The following is a 6,415-nucleotide window of genomic DNA, read 5'->3' on the forward strand; positions in this document are numbered from 1 at the left end:
ACTGGGGTGGCAGAGTGGGCTAAAGAACGGTGATGGATTAAACCCAGATCTTTTGACTGGGTGTGAGGGTTTGATTGATTCAGATGCTCCGTCCATCACCACCCCCTTTTGTACCGCTTTTGGCCGCCATAAGTGTGGCAGGGTATGCTCAGACGTGAGTCCCTTGCTCACTTTGCCACTGGATTCAAGCAAGCCGGGCTGAAGACGGCTGGAATGCCAGAAACCGGTCCTCGGAAGCTTGTTTCCGGTCCAGGGAAGACATCGCTTGGCAGTTCGGGCTGGACTGTTCCCATGAGGCACAGGGTCAGACTGATTTGCATATAGCCATGTCTGAACTGGGGTGGCAGAGTGGGCTAAAGAACGGTGATGGATTAAATCCAGATCTTTTGACTGGGTGTGAGGGTTTGATTGATTCAGATGCTCCGTCCATCACCAGCCCCTTTTGTACCGCTTTTGGCCGCCATAAGTGTGGCAGGGTATGCTCAGACGTGAGTCCCTTGCTCACTTTGCCACTGGATTCAAGCAAGCCGGGCTGAAGACGGCTGGAATGCCAGAAACCGGTCCTCGGAAGCTTGTTTCCGGTCCAGGGAAGACCTGGCTTGGCAGTTCGGGCTGGACTGTTCCCATGAGGCTCAGGGTCAGACTGATTTGCATATAGCCATGTCTGAACTGGGGTGGCAGAGTGGGCTAAAGAACGGTGATGGATTAAACCCAGATCTTTTGACTGGGTGTGAGGGTTTGATTGATTCAGATGCTCGGTCCATCACCACCCCCTTTTGTACCGCTTTTGGCCGCCATAAGTGTGGCAGGGTATGCTCAGACGTGAGTCCCTTGCTCACTTTGCCACTGGATTCAAGCAAGCCGGGCTGAAGACGGCTGGAATGCCAGAAACCGGTCCTCGGAAGCTTGTTTCTGGTCCAGGGAAGACTTGGCCTGGCAGGTCGGGCTGGACTGTTCCCATGAGGCACAGGGTCAGACTGATTTGCATATAGCCATGTCTGAGCTGGGGTAGCAGAGTGGGCTAAAGAACGGTGATGGATTAAACCCTGATCTTTTGACTGGGTGTGAGGGTTTGATTGATTCAGATGCTCCGTCCATCACTACCCCCTTTTGTACCGCTTTTGGCCGCCATAAGTGTGGCAGGGTATGCTCAGACGTGAGTCCCTTGCTCACTTTGCCACTGGATTCAAGCAAGCCGGGCTGAAGACGGCTGGAATGCCAAAAACCGGTCCTCGGAAGCTTGTTTCCGGTCCAGGGAAGACTTGGCTTGGCAGTTCGGGCTGGACTGTTCCCATGAGGCACAGGGTCAGACTGATTTGCATATAGCCATGTATGAACTGGGGTGGCAGAGTGGGCTAAAGAACGGTGATGGATTAAACCCAGATCTTTTGACTGGGTGTGAGGGTTTGATTGATTCAGATGCTCCGTCCATCACCACCCCCTTTTTTACCGCTTTTGGCCGCCATAAGTGTGGCAGGGTATGCTCAGACATGAGTCCCTTGCTCACTTTGCCACTGGATTCAAGCAGGCCGGGCTGAAGACGGCTGGAATGCCAGAAACCGGTCCTCGGAAGCTTGTTTCCGGTCCAGGGAAGACTTGGCTTGGCAGTTCGGGCTGGACTGTTCCCATGAGGCACAGGGTCAGACTGATTTGCATATAGCCATGTCTGTACTGAGCTGGCAGAGTGGGCTAAAGAACGGTCATGGATTAAACCCAGATCTTTTGACTGGGTGTGAGGGTTTGATTCATTCAGATGCTCCGTCCATCACCACCCCCTCTTGTTCCGTTTTTGGCCGCCATAAGTGTGGCAGGGTGTGCTCAGACGTGAGACCCTTGCTCACTTTGCCACTGGATTCAAGCAAGCCGGGCTGAAGACGGCTGGAATGCCAGAAACCGGTCCTCGGAAGCTTGTTTCCGGTCCAGGGAAGACTTGGCTTGGCAGTTCGGGCTGGACTGTTCCCATGAGGCACAGGGTCAGACTGATTTGCATATAGCCTTGTCTGAACTGGGGTGGCAGAGTGGGCTAAAGAACGGTGATGGATTAAACCCAGATCGTTTGACTGGGTGTGAGGGTTTGATTGATTCAGATGCTCCGTCCATCACCACCCCCTTTTGTACCGCTTTTGGCTGCCATAAGTGTGGCAGGGTATGCTCAGACGTGAGTCCCTTGCTCACTTTGCCACTGGATTCAAGCAAGCCGGGCTGAAGACGGCTGGAATGCCAGAAACCGGTCCTCGGAAGCTTGTTTCCGGTCTAGGGAAGACTTGGTTTGGCAGTTCGGGCTGGACTGTTCCCATGAGGCACAGGGTCAGACTGATTTGCATATAGCCATGTCTGAACTGGGGTGGCAGAGTGGGCTAAAGAACGGTAATGGATTAAACCCAGATCTTTTGACTGGGTGTGAGGGTTTGATTGATTCAGATGCTCCGTCCATCACCACACCCTTTTGTCCCGCTTTTGGCCGCCATAAGTGTGGCAGGGTATGCTCAGACGTGAGTCCCTTGCTCACTTTGCCACTGGATTCAAGCAAGCCGGGCTAAAGATGGCTGGAATGCCAGAAACCGTTCCTCGGAAGCTTGTTTCCGGTCCAGGGAAGACTTGGCTTGGCAGTCCGGGCTGGACTGTTCCCATGAAAACACCACCAACTCATCCACGCCACCAAGAAAACCACATTCAAGGAACAACTGGACAACAACGCACACAACAGCAAGGAACTCTTCAACATCGTTAAAGAGCTCTCCAACCCCAATGCCGGAAACAACGACATCACCCCTTCGCAAGACCTCTGCAACTCCCTCGCCTCCTACTTCCACAACAAGATCGCGGACATACACAACAGCTTCAGCACTCAACCGACGCTCGCCACGACCGAACCACCGCCCCCCACCACCACCCTCCGCGCATGGATCCCGATCAGCACCGAAGACACCGTCCGCACGATGAACTCCATCCACTCAGGATCTCCTACTGACCCCTGCCCTCACCACGTCTTCAACAAGGCCAACGCCGTCATCGCACCCCACCTGTGGGACATCATCAACACCTCCTTTGACACCGCTACCTTCCCGGAGAGCTGGAAGCACGCCGAACTCAGCGCTCTACTAAAGAAGCCATCAGCCAACCCCACCGACCTCAAGAACTACCGCCCCATCTCGCTGCTCCCGTTTCCAGCCAAAGTCATCGAGAAGACCGTCAACAAGCAGCTGGCCGCCTTCCTCGAGACGAACGGATCCCTCGACCTCTCGCCGTCTGGCTTCCGGGCCAACCACAGCACCGAGACCGCCCTGATCGCAGCCACCGATGACATCCGAGCACTGCTTGACAAAGGAGAAACAGCAGCCCTCATCCTCCTAGACCTCTCCGCGGCCTTCAACACTGTCTGCCACCGAACACTAGTGCAGCGACTCAGCAACGTCGGAATTCAGGAGAAGGCACTGGAGTGGATCATCTCCTTCCTCGCCGGAAGGACCCAGAGAGTCCGCCTCCCCCCGTTCAGATCTGAAGCCACCGAAGTCATCTGCGGCGTCCCTCAAGGCTCCTCGCTCAGTCCAACCCTCTTCAACATCTACATGAGCCCCCTTGCAAACATCGCACGCCAGCACAACCTCAACATCATCTCCTACGCCGACGACACCCAGCTGATTCTCTCCCTCACCAACGACCCCGCCACCGCCAGAGCCAACCTTCACGAAGGGATGAAAGAGGTAGCCGAATGGATGAAGAACAGCCGCCTGAAGCTGAACTCGGACAAGACAGAAGTCCTCATTCTGGGATCCTCACCCTCCGCCTAGGATGACTCCTGGTGGCCCCCCGCGCTAGGCAGCGCACCCAAACCAACAGACTACGCACGCAACCTGGGCTTCATCCTGGAATCCTCCCTCTCCATGACCAGACAAGTCAAAGCCGTCTCCTCGTCGTGCTTCAACATCCTGCGCATGCTACGTAAGATCTTCCGGTGGATCCCCACGAGACCAGGAAGACGGTCACCCAGGCCCTCGTCACCAGCCGTCTGGACTACGGCAACTCCCTCTACGCCAGAACCATCGCCAAACTCCAGAAGAGACTCCAGCGGATCCAGAACGCCTCAGCACGACTCATCCTGGACATCCCCCGTCGCAGCCACATCTCCGGACACCTGGGAGACCAGCACTGGCTCCCGGTCAACAAGAGAATCACCTTCCAACTCATCACCCAAGCACACAAAGCCCTACACAACCAAGGCCCAGGATACCTCAACAGCCGCCTCAACTTCTACGCTCCCAAACGCCAGCTTCGATCGACCGGCCATGCCCTAGCCGCCGTCCCCCGCATCCGAAGAGCCACCACAGGGGGACGGTCCTTCTCCTACCTCGCCGCCAAGACATGGAACTCCCTCCCGACCCACCTCCGCCTGACCCAGGACCAACTCGCCTTCAGGAAGCAACTCAAGACCTGGCTGTTCGAGTAGTAGCGGACCCCCCTCCCCTAGCGCCTTGAGACCCTCTGGGTGAGTAGTGCGCTATATAAATGCTTTGATTGATTGATTGATTGATTGATTGACGGGGCACAGGGTCAGACTGATTTGCTTATAGCCATGTCTGAACTGGGGTGGCAGAGTGGGCTAAAGAACGGTGATGGATTAAACCCAGAACTTTTGACTGGGTGTGAGGGTTTGATTGATTCAGATGCTCTGTCCATCACCACCCCCTTTTGTACCGCTTTTGGCCGCCATAAGTGTGGCAGGGTATGCTCAGACTTGAGTCCCTTGCTCACTTTGCCACTGGATTCAAGCAAGCCAGGCTGAAGACGGCTGGAATGCCAGAAAACGGTCCTCGGAAGCTTGTTTCCGGTCCAGGGAAGACTTGGCTTGGCAGTTCGGGCTGGACTGTTCCCATGAGGCACAGGGTCACACTGATTTGCATATAGCCATGTCTGAACTGGGGTGGCAGAGTGGGCTAAAGAACGGTGATGGATTAAACCCAGATCTTTTGACTGGGTGTGAGGGTTTGATTGATTCAGATGCTCGGTCCATCACCACCCCCTTTTGTACCGCTTTTGGCCGCCATAAGTGTGGCAGGGTATGCTCAGACGTGAGTCCCTTGCTCACTTTGCCACTGGATTCAAGCAAGCCGGGCTGAAGACGGCTGGAATGCCAGAAACCGGTCCTCAGAAGCTTGTTTCCGGTCCAGGGAAGACTTGGCTTGGCAGTTCGGGCTGGACTGTTCCCATGAGGCACAGGGTCAGACTGATTTGCATATAGCCATGTCTGAACTGGGGTGGCAGAGTGGGCTAAAGAACGGTGATGGATTAAACCCAGATCTTTTGACTGGGTGTGAGGGTTTGATTGATTCAGATGCTCCGTCCATCACCACCCCCTTTTGTACCGCTTTTGGCCGCCATAAGTGTGGCAGGGTATGCTCAGACATGAGTCCCTTGCTCACTTTGCCACTGGATTCAAGCAAGCCGGGCTGAAGACGGCTGGAATGCCAGAAACCGGTCCTCGGAAGCTTGTTTCTGGTCCAGGGAAGACTTGGCTTGGCAGTTCGGGCTGGACTGTTCCCATGAGGCACAGGGTCAGACTGATTTGCATATAGCCATGTCTGAACTGGGGTAGCAGAGTGGGCTAAAGAACGGTGATGGATTAAACCCTGATCTTTTGACTGGGTGTGAGGGTTTGATTGATTCAGATGCTCCGTCCATCACTACCCCCTTTTGTACCACTTTTGGCCGCCATAAGTGTGGCAGGGTATGCTCAGACGTGAGTCCCTTGCTCACTTTGCCACTGGATTCAAGCAAGCCGGGCTGAAGACGGATGGAATGCCGAAAACCGGTCCTCGGAAGCTTGTTTCCGGTCCAGGGAAGACTTGGCTTGGCAGTTCGGGCTGGACTGTTCCCATGAGGCACAGGGTCAGACTGATTTGCATATAGCCATGTATGAACTGGGGTGGCAGAGTGGGCTTAAGAACGGTGATGGATTAAACCCAGATCTTTTGACTGGGTGTGAGGGTTTGATTGATTCAGATGCTCCGTCCATCACCACCCCCTTTTGTACCGCTTTTGGCCGCCATAAGTGTGGCAGGGTATGCTCAGACGTGAGTCCCTTGCTCACTTTGCCACTGGATTGAAGCAAGCCGGGCTGAAGACGGCTGGAATGCCAGAAACCGGTCCTCGGAAGCTTGTTTCCGGTCCAGGGAAGACTTGGCTTGGCAGTTCGGGCTGGACTGTTCCCATGAGGCACAGGGTCAGACTGATTTGCATATAGCCATGTCTGAACTGAGCTGGCAGAGTGGGCTAAAGAACGGTCATGGATTAAACCCAGATCTTTTGACTGGGTGTGAGGGTTTGATTGATTCAGCTGCTCCGTCCATCACCACCCCCTCTTGTTCCATTTTTGCCCGCCATAAGTGTGGCAGGGTGTGCTCAGACGTGAGACCCT

The sequence above is a fragment of the Lissotriton vulgaris genome, chromosome 2_1, assembly GCF_964263255.1.
Source record: "Lissotriton vulgaris chromosome 2_1, aLisVul1.2, whole genome shotgun sequence".
Taxonomy (NCBI): Eukaryota; Metazoa; Chordata; class Amphibia; order Caudata; family Salamandridae; genus Lissotriton; species Lissotriton vulgaris.